This window comes from Myotis yumanensis, unplaced genomic scaffold (assembly GCF_028538775.1).
Source record: "Myotis yumanensis isolate MYYU_CA2020_CCGP unplaced genomic scaffold, mMyoYum1.0.hap1 SCAF_10, whole genome shotgun sequence".
Taxonomy (NCBI): Eukaryota; Metazoa; Chordata; class Mammalia; order Chiroptera; family Vespertilionidae; genus Myotis; species Myotis yumanensis.
The window spans coordinates 59,304,316-59,321,230 of NW_027223761.1; the positions used below are offsets into that span (position 1 = coordinate 59,304,316).

Below are 16,915 nucleotides of genomic sequence, written 5' to 3' on the forward strand. Positions count from 1 at the left end.
CAACCTTCTCTCTCCCCTGTTCTTTGGGGTCCCCACTCTCTTCTCCAATCACAATTACCTTCCCAATTTTGGGGAAAGCTTTTCACTTAAGAGCATGTCTGCTAGTAGGGGTCTGAAGGGAGTTGGACACTAGGGAAAGTTCTTGGTAGAAATAATAGACAACTAATTTCAAACCCTCCTCTAGTTCTCTGTGCTATAACGGTAAAGATGAGAGTTCCTCTTTGCAAGCTGTTTTGTTTAGAAAAGTCACTTGCATGCACTTTTATCCTTGCAAAGGTAAAACAAAGACTTAGAGAATAGAGATGAGGATACAAGAGAGGAAGACACGAGAAAACATCTGGAGAATACCAAACTTACAGCTATTGGCTGTGGAGTTCTGGGTCGTGTTATTTGGGTAGATCAAAGAGGAAAGATAGAAATGCTAGGAGTTGTTTTAATTGCACTTTATTACATTATCTAGAGCAAAGTAAGTTCTCAATGCTTATAAAATAGAGAATAAATGAAATAAAGTCCTGTGATCTTTTCCCTGTACGTTGCAATTGACCTCCCACTACTGACCACTGAAATAAGACATGGACAATGTCCAAACAAATAGCCTGTGTGAAAAAACACACACACACAACAACATGTCCCTCCAAAACCGGCACCACCATCTGCCTACATTGGGAAGTATAATTTAGTGAAGAAACAGGCAGAACATGCAGTTCCGAGAATGTTAATACACAGTCAATAAAGTAACTAACCAATCCATGGTAACAGCCCCCCAAAGGACAATTCTGGAGTGTTTTATTCTGAGAGCAAATTAAAGCAAAACAAAGATGAGTCTACCAAAAAAAAAAGGCAGGCTCTCCTCTATTTCCCATATGAGTCCTTAGAGGAATTCATGAAAATTATTGTTATCTCTCCCCTATCTCCTACTTACAGCGTACAGTGCCCGCCTAAAACCCCTTTGTTCCAGGGCAGCTACACTGTATGAAATGTGGGCTCATCCCTTTTCTATTCCCTGCACACAGAATATTTTCAGAATTAACTATTCTTGAGTAGTATTAATCTAGGAACAGAGATTTGATAAGGTTGCAATTAGCCAGTTAACCAGTCAGAAGTCCTTTCATCAAATCATTAATGATTATTTTTAAACAGTACAATTCCTAAGAGTACTAAAAGCTGGTATTTTATTCTTTGTGATTGAGGACTGTTTCCATGCCTTTTTGGTTACTCCAGCAGCTGACGAGAACTCCCACGGGATGTGTGGTTGTTTAGTACAGACACATTTGTGTGTGTATGTGTGTGGGGGGGGCGGGACAGAGACAAATGCTTTGATTCACATAATATATACAGGACCATAGAATTAGCTGTCCAGACGCTAATTTGGTGCTTAGGCCCTTTCATTCCTCTGCAATCTATTGGATTTGGTGCCTTCATTAAGATAATTAAAATAAGCCAGTCTATCAATATGTGGTCCAATTATTTTGATTGTCTAAACACAGCTTTAGCCTGGTCCTTTTCTGTCTCTATAGAAGAATGATTTTGGAGATCACTTTTCTGGACCTTTCTCAGGAAACTTTGGACACTCCACTCTCCTTTTTGCCTCCCAAAAGAAATCAGTCAATGAGTAGATGAATGGAGGGTGGATGAATTTCTCCAGTCTTCAATGTTTATTTAATACCTATGATAAGTCACAGTATCCAGATAGTAAGTAGTGGACACTAGGGTTATAACCCAACACTAGAATTCCAAGGAGTTAAAATGTCATGTTTTCATTATATTACCATGATGTATGGAAGTTTTTCAAATTTGAATTATTATTTTCTTTGAAGTCAACTGACATTTAAAATGACCTGGTTTTTTTTTCCCCCCACAGAGGAGTCCACTTGTAAACTTAGTTCTTCCTATATTCCTTACCCTGTTAATCTTGTTTTCCAAAATGGTATACTCTGTAAAGTTTGGCTGTATAAATATATACATGAACACATTTTCACCACAATCATATTTTCAAAGGCATTTTTCAAAAATTACTTGTCCAATTAACTTCTTTATGAACAAATAAATCCTGTTCATATATAGATAAGCTACACTTACAGTCCAGCAACTGGGTGTCTGATTTCAGAATATTATTAATGACGGTTATTAGTTGAAGATGCAATGTAGAAGTGAACATATAGGGTGAAATTTATAGTTACTGCTCTGTGGGGAATAGCAAGAATGACTCAGTCCTTCTGATTTAACTTACACACAATATGCTGTGGGTTTCAGATGAAATGATTAGGTTTTTTCTGTAGTCCAATAATTTACATAAGATACAACTGATGCTTTGTTATCAGCTTCTATCATCCAACATTTTAAATCCTTCTTTTTCCTTCTCTGAGGAGGTCTGATGAAGGAGATATGCCATTGCTCTAAACTAATTTTCATTTTCTCATTTTCCAGGTATATTTCATTGAGTTGCATGCTATTCCTATACCTACCCACCCAATGAAAACAGACACCCTTATTAACAGCATTCTTTAAGCAGCATCTCCCAAAAGTTTTTTTTTTCTCTCTTTATATATTTATTGATTTTAGAGAGTAAGAGGCGGAAGGGGGGGGGGAAGGAAGGGGGAGAGAGAGACAGAGAGAGAGAGAGAGAGAGAGGTCAGTCTGTTGCTCCACTCACCCATGCAATCACTGGTTTACTCCTACTCCTATATGTGCCTCAACAGGGCATATCAAAACAATGTTTCCCGCAGCCAAGAGAGCTACCTGGCCAGGGCTCTCCTTTTCTTATATTAGTCAAACACTAGTGAAAATTCTACACATGGGTAAAATTTGCCCAACTTGACAATATATATTATGGTAATAGTTCTGGCATAAAAAATTAAATAAAATACAAAACAAAAATAAAACTACTAAGGGGGAAAATAGCACAGCAGAACCTGTGAGTTAATAATTTATTTTATTAATTTATTTTTAATCTTCACCCAAGGATTTTTTTTTCTAATTGCTTTTTAGAGATAGGGGGAGGGGGAGATAAGAGAGAGAGAAACATCGATGTGAGTGAAACACCAATTGGTTGCCTCCTAAACATGCCCCAACGGGGGATCGAACCTGCAACCCAGGTATGTGCCCTGCCAGGGGATCAAACCTGCAATCTTTTGGTTCACAGGACAACACCCCAACTAACTGACCCACCCGGCCAAGGCAACAAGAATTTATTTTTATAACTTACATAGCATAGACATAGGGTCAATTGGGGGGGCTCTATGCCAAAGACACACTTTGGAACAATAAATGCAAATGATCACCTTGAAAAAGTAAAGGGAGTATAACCCTTGACCACCTGCCCTTCTCACATGCCAATTCTTAGAAAATTAACACTGATTATGAGCCCTGACAAATCACCCTCATCTTAGTATATTACAATAAAAATAACTACCATATTTTCCCGTGTATAAGATGCTATTTTTTTTCTAAAATCATTAGACTGAACATCAAGGGGTGTCTTATACACGGAAGACAGCCGAGGAGGGAGCTGCATGGGTGTGTAGCTGCCCCTACCCTGTCAAACAGGCTTCCTCCAATCACAAGCCTTATTGCTACTGACATCAGCTGATGCCCTAATTGGAGGTGGAGGTGGAGAGTGCACAGCTGCAATAGGGACCGGAAAGTTCTGAGCCCATAAAGATGTCAAAAAAGAAAAAGATAAATATGGTAAGTGATTGTCTTACTTTGCAAAATTCAAACTGAATGTAATCAGCTATGCAAAAGAGCTGCAGGGAGACGATTTGGACCTCCTCCCACTGAATGTATAATCAGTTAGTGGAGAAAACGGGAAGAACAACTCCTTAAGATGTCAAAAAAGAAGAAGGCCTTAAGAGGAAAACCAGCAAAAATTTTAAAATATTGATTTCTTAAATTAACTTTGGGAAAATACGGCACATTAACTGGGCAAACAAGATTGGAATGGCATCATGGCAGCAGGCATTCACAACTTGAGCTGAATGAATGAGCAGATAAGTCAGTCAATAACCCTGAGAATCAGTTTCCATATCTATAAGAATTTAACAAATAAATGTTATAAATGCATTTTATTGAGTATCTTCTCTGTGTCAGATACTATTCGAGAGTCTAGGTTTCCCAGCACTTTTTATTAGATAATGAGCCTTGTAAGAAAACAGTATGCATCTTTCACACATTCATGTACCTCTAGGGATATGATGTGTCTCGTAGTGCCTGGCAGAGAAGAGGTTGTTAATAAACTTGGATGGGAGAAAGGAAGCAAAAAATATGGGGTGAGAATAAAAGATAAAAGGGATAGGATCCACACCCACACAGATCTCACAGTCTAAAAGACAGTGAGTCACATAACAAATGTTAGAAAACAACTTTGTTTAGAAATAACACAAGAAAATAAAAAGTAGAAAAAGAAGTGTTTGAAGGGGAAACTAGGATAAGATTTAGAAAAGAGTTGAGTTACAATGGACACACAGACAATTTCCAGACAAATGTACTCCTCCCACACAGTACCCAGAAGTCATTCAAATACTGTACAGTCTGTACACTGTAGTTCACATATTTGTCTAAGCATCAGCATGAGATGGTGGTTATTTTTGCAATATGAGTTTTACCGAATGACATGTCAACACCTTCCAGTTCATTTATTTGGCTGCTCCCAACACTTGGTTGTGCCAGTATGATTCAAAGCACCAAAGAGCATGATGACTTTCCATTTTGGACATGCAGTCATTTTTCTTTCCATTCCCCCACCAACCCCCGATTTATGAGGACAGCTGCTCTTTGTGATTGACTCTGAGACTGCTGGTCAGCTGGAATCTGTTGGCTGACAGCAAAGGCATTATAAATCCAGAAAACCGGAGGAGAAAATGGCGGAGGCTTAGATGGACGTGTTGGTGCTTTGTCCCGGACCAGATAGGGGCGAGCAGCTGAAACGGGTAACAATCAGCCCGATCAAGCTGGGGAGGTTCAGCTGAGAGACAGTCTGCAGCCAGGAAAGACAGAAAACTCCTAAAAAATGCGGATGGTTAGAGATTGAGGCTGAAACCTCCCTCTGGGCGCCAGCGCAGCGGCGAGACCGCGCCATCTCAGGCAGCGTTTACCGGCATCCAGAGATCGGCTACTAACCCGGAGGCAACGATTCGCAAAAAGCGCGACTGCAAGAGCCAAGGGGAGACCTGCACCCCTCCACGGAAAGATCAACGCAACAGATTCAAGCAACAGCGGCCTCCTGATCACCACACGCTCTGCCTGGGGAACAGTTGCTGCGTCTGAAGCCTCCCTCCACCAGCCAGAAGAGCCACCACAACTGTGAACAGCACCCATCAGAGGCCCTGCCATCAACAGAGGAGCCGCTGCTACCACAACCGCCCAAGGAGCAACCACAGACCGAGGAGCCACTGCCACCCAGGGAGCAGCCACTGCCACCCAGGGTCCAGCCACTGAACGATTCAACAACTAGTAATGTCAGTGAGATCAAACATGGGTAGACAAAGAAACCCCCAAAGGAAAGAAAAGGAGGACTCACCAGAAAAGCAGCTAAGTGAGACAGAGATATGCAACATGACGGAAAAAGAATTCAGAATAAGGTTCCTAGAGTACATGCACCGGATGTTCAAGAAGCAAGAAGAAACAGATGAAAAACTCAACTACGTATGCAAGAAGCTAGAAGAAACAGATGAAAAAATCAACAACTTAAGTAAGTCCCAAGAAGAAATGAAGAGTGACATAGCTGCAATAAAAAACACCATTGAAAGTATCAACAGTAGACTGGGAGAAGCGGAGGACCGAATCAGTGAATTAGAAGACAAGGAAGCAAAACACACTCAAACTGTACTGCAAATGGAGAAAAATATTAAAAGACAGGAGGAGAGCCTAAGGGAACTTTGGGACAACATGAAACGAAGCAACATACGAATAATAGGGGTGCCAGAACAACAGAAAGATGAACATGGATTAGAAAACCTATTCGAAGAAATAATATCAGAAAACTTCCCTGAGGTGGGGAAGAAAAAAGTCACACAAGCCCAGAGAGTCCCAAACAAGGTGAACCCGAAAAGACCCACACCAAGACACATCATAATTACCATGGCAAATGTTCAGGATAAAGAGAGAATCTTACAGGCTGCAAGAGAGAGGCGGAAAGTAACATACAAGGGGTCTCCCATTAGATTATCAAATGATTTCTCAACAGAAACACATCAGGCCAGAAAAGAATGGACGGAAATCTACAAAGTGATGCAAAGCAAAGGACTGAATCCAAGAATACTCTATCCAGCAAGGCTATCATTCAAAATTGAAGGGGAAATAAGAAGCTTCACAGACAAAAAAGGGCTAAGGGAGTTTATCACCACCAAACCAGCCATGCAAGAAATGCTAAAGGGACTGGTGTAAAAGAAGAAATATCAAGCTCAGAAAGAAAACAGCCACACACACACACAAAAAAAGAAATGGCTACAAACAAGTACCTTTCAATAATAACTTTAAATGTAAATGGACTAAATGCTCCAAATAAAAGACATCGAGTGGCTGAATGGATAAAAAAACATGACCCATACATCTGCTGTCTACAAGAGACCCACCTCATTGGAAAGGACTCACACAGACTGAAAGTGAAGGGATGGAAAAATATCTTTCACGCAAATGGAAAGGAAAAGAAAGCTGGGGTAGCAATACTTATATCTGACAAAATACATCTCAAAGTGAAGGCCATAACCAGAGATAAGGAAGGCCACTTCATAATACTAAAGGGATCAATACAACAAGAAGATATAACCCTGGTAAACATATATGCACCCAATCAATGCAGGAGCACCCACATACATAAGAAAACTTCTGGAAGATATCAGGGGAGATATCGACAATAACACAATCATAGTAGGGGACTTTAATACACCACTGACATCACTGGATAAATCCGCTAGACAAACAATCAGCAAAGAAACAGCAATCCTAAATGACTCACTAGATCAGATGGACTTAATTGACATCTTCAGAACACTACACCCCACAGCTGCGGAATATACATTCCTCTCAGGTGCTCATGGGACATATTCAAAAATAGACCACATATTGGGTCACAAGCAAAGTCTCCACAAATTCAAGAAGATTGAGATCATAAAAAGCATCTTCTCAGACCACGATGGCATAATGTTAGAAATAAACTACAATAAAAACAACCCAAAATACTCAAACACTTGGAAGCTGAATAGCATGTTATTAAATATTGATTGGGTTACCGATGACATCAAAGAAGAAATTAAAAACATCCTGGACACTAATGACAATGAAAACACAACAATCCAAAACCTCTGGGACACAATGAAAGCAGTCCTGAGAGGGAAGTTTATAGCTCTACAGGCCTATCTCAAAAAACAAGAAAAAATGGTAGTTAATCATCTAACTCTACAACTCAAAGAATTAGAAAGAGAGCAACAAGAAAACCCCAGAGTGAGCAGAAGGAAGGAGATAATAAAGATTAGAGCAGAAATCAATGACATAGAGACCAAAAAAACAATACAGAAAATCAATGAAACCAAGAGCTGGTTCTTTGAAAGGATAAACAAGATTGACAAACCCCTCGCCAGGCTCACCAAGAAGCAAAGAGAAAGGTCCCAAATAAACCAAATCAGAAATGATAGAGGCGAAATAACAACAGACCCCACAGAAATACAAATGATTGTTAAACAATACTACGGGCAACTCTACTCCAACAAACTAGACAACCTGGAGGAAATGGACAAATTCCTAGAAAAATACAACATTCCAAAACTCAATCAGGAAGAATCTAAAAACCTCAATAGGCCAATAACTATGGAAGAAATTGAAGCAGTCATCAGAAAGCTTCCAGCAAACAAAAGCCCAGGGCCAGATGGCTTCACAGGGGAGTTCTACCAAACATTCAAGGAAGAACTAAAACCTACCCTCCTCAGACTACTACAAAAAATTCAAGAGGAAGGAACACTTCCAAGCTCATTCTATGAAGCCAGCATCACCCTAATACCAAAACCAGATAAAGACATCACAATGAAAGAGAATTACAGGCCAATATCCCTCATGAACATAGATGCCAAAATCCTCAACAAAATCTTAGCAAATTGGATCCAGCAGTACATCAGAAGGATCATACACCATGACCAAGTAGGATTTATCCCAGAGATGCAAGGATGGTACAACATCCGTAAATCAATAAATGTGATACATCACATAAACAAATTGAAAGAAAAAAACCACATGGTCATATCAATTGATGCAGAAAAAGCATTCGACAAAATCCAACACCCATTTTTGATAAAAACTCTCAGAAAGGTGGGAATAGAAGGATCATACCTCAACATAATAAAAGCCATATATGACAGGCCCACAGCCAACATCATACTCAATGGTCAAAAACTAATACCATTTCCCCTAAGAACAGGAACAAGACAGGGATGCCCACTCTCACCACTCCTGTTCAACATAGTACTGGAAGTATTAGCCATTGCAATTAGGCAAGAAGAAGAAATAAAAGGCATCCAAATTGGAAAAGAGGAAGTAAAACTGTCCTTATTTGCAGATGACATGATATTATACATACAAAACCCTAGAGACTCCATCAAAAAGCTACTAGACTTAATACATGAATTTGGCAATGTAGCAGGATACAAAATTAACCCCAAGAAATCTGAGGCATTTCTATACACCAATAGTGAACTTTCAGAAAGAGAGATTAGAAAAACAATCCCATTTACCATCGCACCAAAAAAATTAAGATACCTAGGAATAAACTTAACTAAAGAGGTTAAAGACCTCTACTCAGAAAACTACAGGACGTTGAAAAAAGAGATAGAGGAAGACATAAAGAGATGGAAGAACATACCATGTTCTTGGATTGGTAGAATCAACATCATTAAAATGTCCATACTACCCAAAGCAATCTATAAATTCAACGCACTTCCCATTAAAATACCAATGGCCTTCTTCAAAGATCTAGAACGAACTCTCCAAAAATTCATCTGGAATAAAAAAAGACCCCGAATAGCTGCAGCGATCCTGAGAAAGAACAAAGTAGGTGGGATCTCAATGCCAGATATCAAACTGTATTACAAAGCCACTGTTCTCAAAACTGCCTGGTACTGGCACAAGAACAGACATATAGACCAGTGGAATAGAATAGAGAGTCCAGAAATTAGCCCAAACCAATATGCTCAATTAATTTTTGACAAAGGAGGCATGAACATACAATGGAGCCAAGATAGTCTCTTCAATAAATGGTGTTGGGAAAATTGGACAGATATATGCAAGAAAATGAAACTAGACCACCAACTTACACCATACACCAGAATAAACTCAAAATGGATAAAGGACTTAAATGTACGACAGGAAACCATAAAAATTCTAGAAGAATACAAAGGCAACAAAATCTCAGACTTATGCCAAAACAATTTCTTCACTGATACAGCTCCTAGGGCAGTTGAAACTAAAGAGAAACTGAACAAATGGGACTACATCAAAATAAAAAGCTTCTGCACAGCAAAAGAAACCATCAACAAAACAACAAGAAAACCCACCTCTTGGGAAAAAATATTTGCCAACGTCATAGCTGATAAGGGCTTAATCTCCAAAATTTATAGGGAACTCATACAACTTAACAAAAAGAAGATAAACAATCCAATCAAAAAATGGGCAAAGGATCTAAATAGACACCTTTCAAAAGAGGACATTCAGAAAGCCAAGAGACATATGAAAACATGCTCAAAGTCACTAATCATCCGAGAGATGCAAATCAAAACAACAATGAGGTACCATCTCACACCTGTCAGAATGGCCATCATCAACAAATCAACAAACGACAAGTGCTGGAGAGGATGTGGAGAAAAAGGAACACTTGTGCACTGCTGGTGGGAATGCAGACTGGTGCAGCCACTATGGAAGGCAGTATGGAGGTTCCTCAAAAAATTGGAAATGGAACTCCCATTTGACCCTGTGATCCCACTACTAGGAATATATCCCAAGAAACCAGAAACACCTATCAGAAAGGATATATGTAACCAGATGTTCATAGCAGCACAATTCACCATAGCTAAGATCTGGAAACAGCCTAAGTGCCCATCAGTAGATGAATGGATTAGAAAACTGTGGTACATCTACACGATGGAATACTATGCTGCTGTTAAAAAGAAGGAACTCCTACCATTTGCAACATCATGGATGGAACTGGAGAGCATTATGCTAAGTGAAACAAGCCAGTCAATGAAGGAAAAATACCACATGATCTCACTCATTCATGGATAATAAAGACCATTACAAACTTTTGAACAATAATAGATACAGAGGCAGAGCTGCCTCAAACTGATTGTCAAACTGCAGTGGGAAGGCCAGAGAGAGTTGGGGGGCAGGAGGGAGGGGAGTAAGAGATCAACCGAAGGACTTGTATGCATGCATATAAGCATAACTAATGGACATAAGACACTGGGGGGTAAGGGAGGGTAGGGGTTTGTCAAGGGCGGGGGGGAAAAAAGGACACTTATGTAATACCCTTTGTAATACTTTAAGCGAAAAATAAAAAAAAAAATTAAAAAAATAAAATAAAATAAATCCAGAAAACCTAGAGGGAACCTTCCCCTCCCACTCTCAGGCTTAGGTAGGCTTCCACATCTACCAGGGCTGTAGCCTAAGCAAGGGAGGCTAACAAGAGCTTGAGGAAGGCTCCGGGCACAAAAGGGCAGGATTGGAAGTTCAGGCCTGTCTCCAGATATAAGGGTCAAAGGAGAAGTTGGGGGTTTATACTTGGCTGCCAGGACAGCAAAGGGGAGAGGAATCTGGAGCAGAAATTCAAGCTGATAAGAGAGAATGTGTTTGGGTGGAAAAACTCCAATGGAGATGTAGGCATGGCGATGGTGGCGAGAGGACATCGACGGCCTATAAAAATCAGAGAGACCCGGGTTTAAGTTCAGATTCTGTTTCTTATTTGCTAGGTGACTTTGGGCAATTACTTAATCTCTTTAAGACCTAATTTCCTCAGCTATAAAAAGAGGAAACATAAAAGAACCTGCCTAATAGGGTTGTGGTAAGGATTAGAAGGGAATACAGCACTTTCTCAGCAGAATATCTGGCACGTAGTAAGGACCATAAAGTTACCAGTGGCTACTACTATTATTCAATCTGTAATATCCACTATAAGGTCATTAATTAACAGAAATACATAAGTGAAGATGTCTATTCACTGTAATAATATTGGAAGTAATAAAAAATGGAAGACTATCCAAATGTTCACTAACAAAAACAGGGCTTATGTCATAGTACATTTCTACTATATTAAAATTAGTGATATATATCTCTGTGAACTGACATGCAGATGCCCAAATGTATAATTAAGTAAAAAAGTAAATATAATTAAGTAAAAAATGGTATTGTTGAACAATACCATTTCACCAAGTAAATAAAATGCATATTTTAAAATCTGTAAAGTAGAAGCATCAAGTTATTAAAATGGTTATTTTTATGGAAGGACATCATGAAAGAAGATGTTAATTTTTTAAATTATATTTTGCATGTTTGTGTGTTTTAACAAATATGTATCCATTTTGTAATAATGTTAACTGTTATTTCCAAGTAGCAGGTATTAAGATGGCTGAGCCTTTTCTTAATAGTCTTATTCCCAATAGTCCATTTGCTACCTGGTGTCCACTGGTAACTGGTGTTTTTCCACTTCATCATCAGCAATTTAAATCTCTCTGCTCTGCAATCTCACAATGGAGAGAAATAAAAGGTGCAGTAATTGAAGGGACAGAGCTGCAAGCACAAAGCTCTTATATTGTAGGTTTTGACCCTTTCTTCATTTCATTCGTTAATTTGCTTCTGAGAAATTATTAGAACAAATGAAACATTATAATTTTCCTTGAATAATACCAACGAATCCAAATCTACCTTCAATTAGAAACTCTTCAAAACATTTCTAAACAAAATAAACTGGACTAATGCACAAATACACTGTAATAGGTAATATACTATTTCCTTGAATTTGTTAGTTTTGTATAACCTTAGAGCTTATGCTCTAATTGCTTTATTTTTTTCTTCAAAAAGTACTTTGGAATTAGATTTAGGAAGCGATAATGCAAGGCTAAAAACATCACTAGGATCCTAATATATAAAATAAAGAGATAAATATTCCACACAAAAATAATACTTCAAAGTATACATAAAAAATTAAATATCATTGCCCAGATGCTTTTATTTAGATGAGCAAGGAGTGGAAACAGTAGGATTCCAGCTTAACTGATTAGAATAATTTAGTATTGTCCTTTCAATGCATACTCACAACTCAACAAATGCTGAAATGAAGCTATGATTACATTGCCAGTCCAAGTCTTCCTTCCTAATCAATAGTCCGTTTCTCATAAGTGAAGCATTCTAACTCCTAAATTTGCAACAATGTCTTGTCCAACGGTTCTCAACCTGTGGTTCGAGACCCCTTTGGCAGTCGAATGACCCTTTCACAGGGGTCGCCTAAGACAATCTGCATATCAGATATTTACATTAGGATTCATAACAGTAGCAACATTACAGTTATGAAGTAGCAACGAAAATAATTTTATGGTTGGGTCACAACATGAAGAACTGTATTTAAAGGGCCAGAAGGTTGAGAACTACTGGACTCTTGTCACTTATAAACATGAATAACAGGAACCTGACAGAGTGGTTTAGTAGCTTTTTTAAGCTTCATTCACACAACAAACGTTTGCCAGGAATTCTCCTAATATCTCCTCTTACTGCTTCTTGCATAAAGTCATAATTTCACTTTACATGACTTATTTATTCATATGTTTTGGTTATGCAGCATCCAATGAACATATTTTATTCAAGTCAAAATTGGCCACTGGTCGACTCCCCTTGTGCTATAACTCAGTATTTACTTCTCTTATAGTCACAGTAAAATAAGCATTGCTTCCATTTATATGACTGGAGCTTTTCTGATCTCCCAGGAAAATTCTCATGCATCATATAAAGTTACTGAAAGGGAACATATGGAGGATTAAGGACCTTTTGCAGGTAATCTTAGCAGAAACTAGAACATCTGTTTCATGGGCACTTACCAAGGAAACAGAACATAAAGTTAGTCGTTCCTCTTGCCTTTCACCCCTGGGTTGCATTCCCCCTAAATACTCACCATTGCGGTTTGAGCATTGAGAGCCCTTTGATGAAAATGCTTTCCTTAATTCTAGAGCAAAAGTTCTACCATCAGTTTGCTCCATAACTCAGGGTAGACAGAGATAGTCATCTCCAAAACATATCAACTCCTTGAATTTACTCTATTTGAAATGTGCATTTCTGGCGCTGTTTTAATGGCCCCCTGTCTACCTTATTGTTGAGAGAAGGGTTCCCAACACAGGGTCATGGGAATGGCAAAACACAGGACACTCAACACTGGACAGATGAGAGCAAGAGTAGTTTATTAGTCACAGGCAATCACAATGCAGGAGAGGAGGATAATGCATGTCATGCAGGGTCACAAGGGGGCTATACTCGGGAACAAAGTGAACAACTAGAGGGAGTGAGAGGCAGGCTTTGTGGTACTAAAGGGGGAAAGTGACCCCTGGTTCTCATTGGATTAAGTGATTGCTTTGTTTGAATAATTTTGCAGGCTGATAGGGATAAGTGGGAACTGTGCCTGGTCCCATTGATAAGGGGAGGGGGGGGCATTTGACCAAGGGATCTTATCTGCAGGACCAGAGTGGGGAGGAAAACTTGCAGTTAGGCCATTCAAGGCCTTCCTGTTTTTACCAGATGTTAGGGTAGCACATAATACCGAGCCTTGATTTTAGGCCTTACACTAGTAAATACTCATACATACATATTGCTCAACAAGTGAGTGAATAAATGAATGTGGTGAAAGTGGGAGAATTCTAAAACTTTGAAATATGCCCTGACCTTGAGCAAGACACTGAACATCTTAGCTGCATGTCAGTCATTTATAAGGTGGGAACTGTAATATCTTTTCTATTGATCTCAGGAGGTTGTTTGAGGGGATAAAATCATCAACAAATGTGGACTAGTTCCCCAATCATTCAAAAGGCCTAAAAGGCCCTCCACAGACTACCTGTCACACACCTTAAACCCATCTCCCTCATATTCCAGGCACACGGGCCTTTCAATAGATGCTTCCACAGTCCTTCTTGCATGAACAACAGAGAGTAAGGCATTCTCTTTATGTGCTTTCAGAGCAGCCTGAGTTTCTACTACACAGCAGGTTGAAACTCTTTGTTTGAAGCACATCTCCTGAATGCCTGACACAAAATAAATGCTTAACAAATGTTTGTGGGAGAAATAAATGAATAGAATGCGATCATGTTACCATAGACAGTCAATTGGAACTCAGGCAGCTGGCAGGGTGAGCAGCAGCTGGGGGGCCACTTTAGAGCGGTGGGCAGAGTCAGGGATGCACAGAGGACTTAGGCACCCCAGAATCCAGGGGTGCTCCGCAGACTCCAACCGCCTTTCCCAGATGTGCCTGCGCCATGTCCAATGTGGAATGCAGGCTGAGGGCTGCAGCATCTCCAGACTTCCTGACAGGTTCTGCAGCCCACGCCCTCCACAGTGACTCTGATACCCTAGACCAGTTGTTCTCAACCTGTGGGTCGCGAGCCCTTTGGGGGTCGAACGACCCTTACACAGGGGTCACCTAAGACCATCGGAAAACACATATATAATTACGTATTGTTTTTGTGATTAATCACTATGCTTTAATTATGTTCAATTGGTAACAATGAAAATACATCCTGCATATCAGATATTTACATTATGATTCATAACAGTAGCAAAATTACAGTTATGAAGTAGCAGCGAAAATAATTTTATGGTTGGGGATCACCACAACATGAGGAACTGTATTAAAGGGTCACGGCATTAGGAAGGTTGAGAACCACTGCCCTAGACAGTCAGGGGGCAAGCACCAGGGTGTCTCTTTCACTGACCAGATGCAAGCAGGTTCTTACACCGAGCAGGCCAAAAAGCTAGAAAGATGAATGGACAGAAACTGAGTGCATGCCAAAAGCTTGCAATATAATGGAATAATAAGACCATTCCCTAGTTCCGTCAGAGTGGACATCTTGTGCCTGTGTCGTGTGCATGAGCCCAATAGGGCCAGGGAGGCACCCAGCTTCCGCGCGCGGGGTGGAGGCCGAGGCCGCAGCTCAGCTCCAGGGAGGCTCGGGCCCCTCACTGCCTGTGTCTGGCAGAGCTGGTGTGAGAGGAAGAGACAAGCCTTCCCTGCTACCGGGGTAATCAAGAGTTTTGGCCAGACATTTGAGCACACACCGAGATAGTGGGGAGCCAGGCACAAAGCACAGGCGATGGCACTGAGAGGGATTAATAAGGAACTTTGTGATTTGGCCTGTGACTCTCCAGCACAATGTTCTGCAGGTCTAGCTGGGGATGATGTTTCATTGGCAAGCCACCATTATGGGACCCAATGACAGCCCATGTCAAGGTGCCGTGTTCTTTTTGACAATTCATTTTCCTATAGACTACTCCCCTTCAAACCACCTAAGGTTGAATTTACAAGAATTTATCATCCAAATATTAACAGTAATGGCAGCATTTGTCTTGATATTCTAAGATCACAGTGGTCCCCTGCATTAACTATTTCTAAAGTTCTTTTATTCATTTTTTCACAGCTATGTGATCCAAACCCAGGTGACTCTCCCCCGCTCCCCCCTAGTGTCAGAGATTGCATGGATCTATAAAACAGATAGAAGAAAGTACAACAGGATATCACAGGAATGGACTCAGAAGTATGCCATGTGATGCTACCTTAAAGTCAGAATAACCTGCATTGTAGCTGGAATAAACTTTCCATTACTGTTCCTTTTTTAATTTTCTTAAAAAAAAAAACAAAAACAAAAGAAAACAAAAAAGAACAGCCACCCCTTCCTTATTCCTATAAGAACCCTGGGCATAAGCAGGAAGCAGGATGGTCTCTGAGAGAGGAGGCCACTATCCTCCCAGGTCGGGGCACCTAAATAAAGTTCTTTCACTTTGCATCAGAACTTGTCTCATGAGTTTGGCTTTTCTTGTGGCAGTCAGCTGAAGCTGCGTTTTGGTTACAATAATATCTATACAAGCATACTTAGAAGTTCTAAGCACGCCACACAAGTAAAAGGGCAAAATTATTATGACTTCTGCCTCCCCATTCAATTGTGAGGAGAGCCCTCTCTACCCTCCTCCATGCTGCCTCCCTTGTCCAAGCCATACAGTTGCTGTGGTATCTGTCTTGCAGAGTGAGAAGTTTTGATCTCAGCTAGTAGATCATACAGCTCAATCCTCTCTTTTGCTGTCCCAGAGCTTGGTTCTATCAGAATAGACATAGAAATCCCCCACACAGCAAGAGGTAAATTTTCATCATTCTTTTACAATAAAAAAGGAATTTAGACAACCAGAAAAGTCTAAAAAACACTAGTTCCTCAGTGTTTTATAATTTTCTGAGTACAGGTGTGTTACATCCTTGGTTAAATTTATTTCTAGGTATTTTATTGAAGAAGATACCAATAAGGGGAAGTGTATACCGTGTTCATGGATAGGAAGAATTAACATCATTAAAATGTCCATACTGCTCAAAGCAATCTACAGATTCAATGCAATTCCTATCAAGGCACCAATGGCATGTTTCACAGGAGGTCATATTAATCAAAGCTTCAAGGTACTAGCATATAGACTGACATATAGATCATTGAAAAAGAATAGAGAGCCCAGAAATAAACCCAAGCCTTTATCATGGACTCATATTTGACAAAGGAGGCAAAACATACAATGTGGTAAAGACAGACTATTCAATAAATGGTGTTGGGAAAACTGGACAGATACATGCAAAAAAAGAAAGAAACTAGATTACCTTCTTACACCGCACACAAGAATAAACTCAAAATGTACTAAAAACTTAAATGTTAGA

The 16,915-nt window shown here is 39.8% G+C and overlaps 1 protein-coding gene and 1 pseudogene across 2 annotated transcripts in view; one reads left to right on the forward strand and one right to left on the reverse strand.

Annotated features, from left to right (window-relative positions):
• The window catches only part of FAT3 (FAT atypical cadherin 3), a 524,011-nt gene that overhangs the window by 388,837 nt on the left and 118,259 nt on the right, over positions 1–16,915 (reverse strand). The window lies entirely within an intron of this gene.
• LOC139018245 (ubiquitin-conjugating enzyme E2 D3-like) lies at positions 15,321–15,795 on the forward strand (annotated as a pseudogene).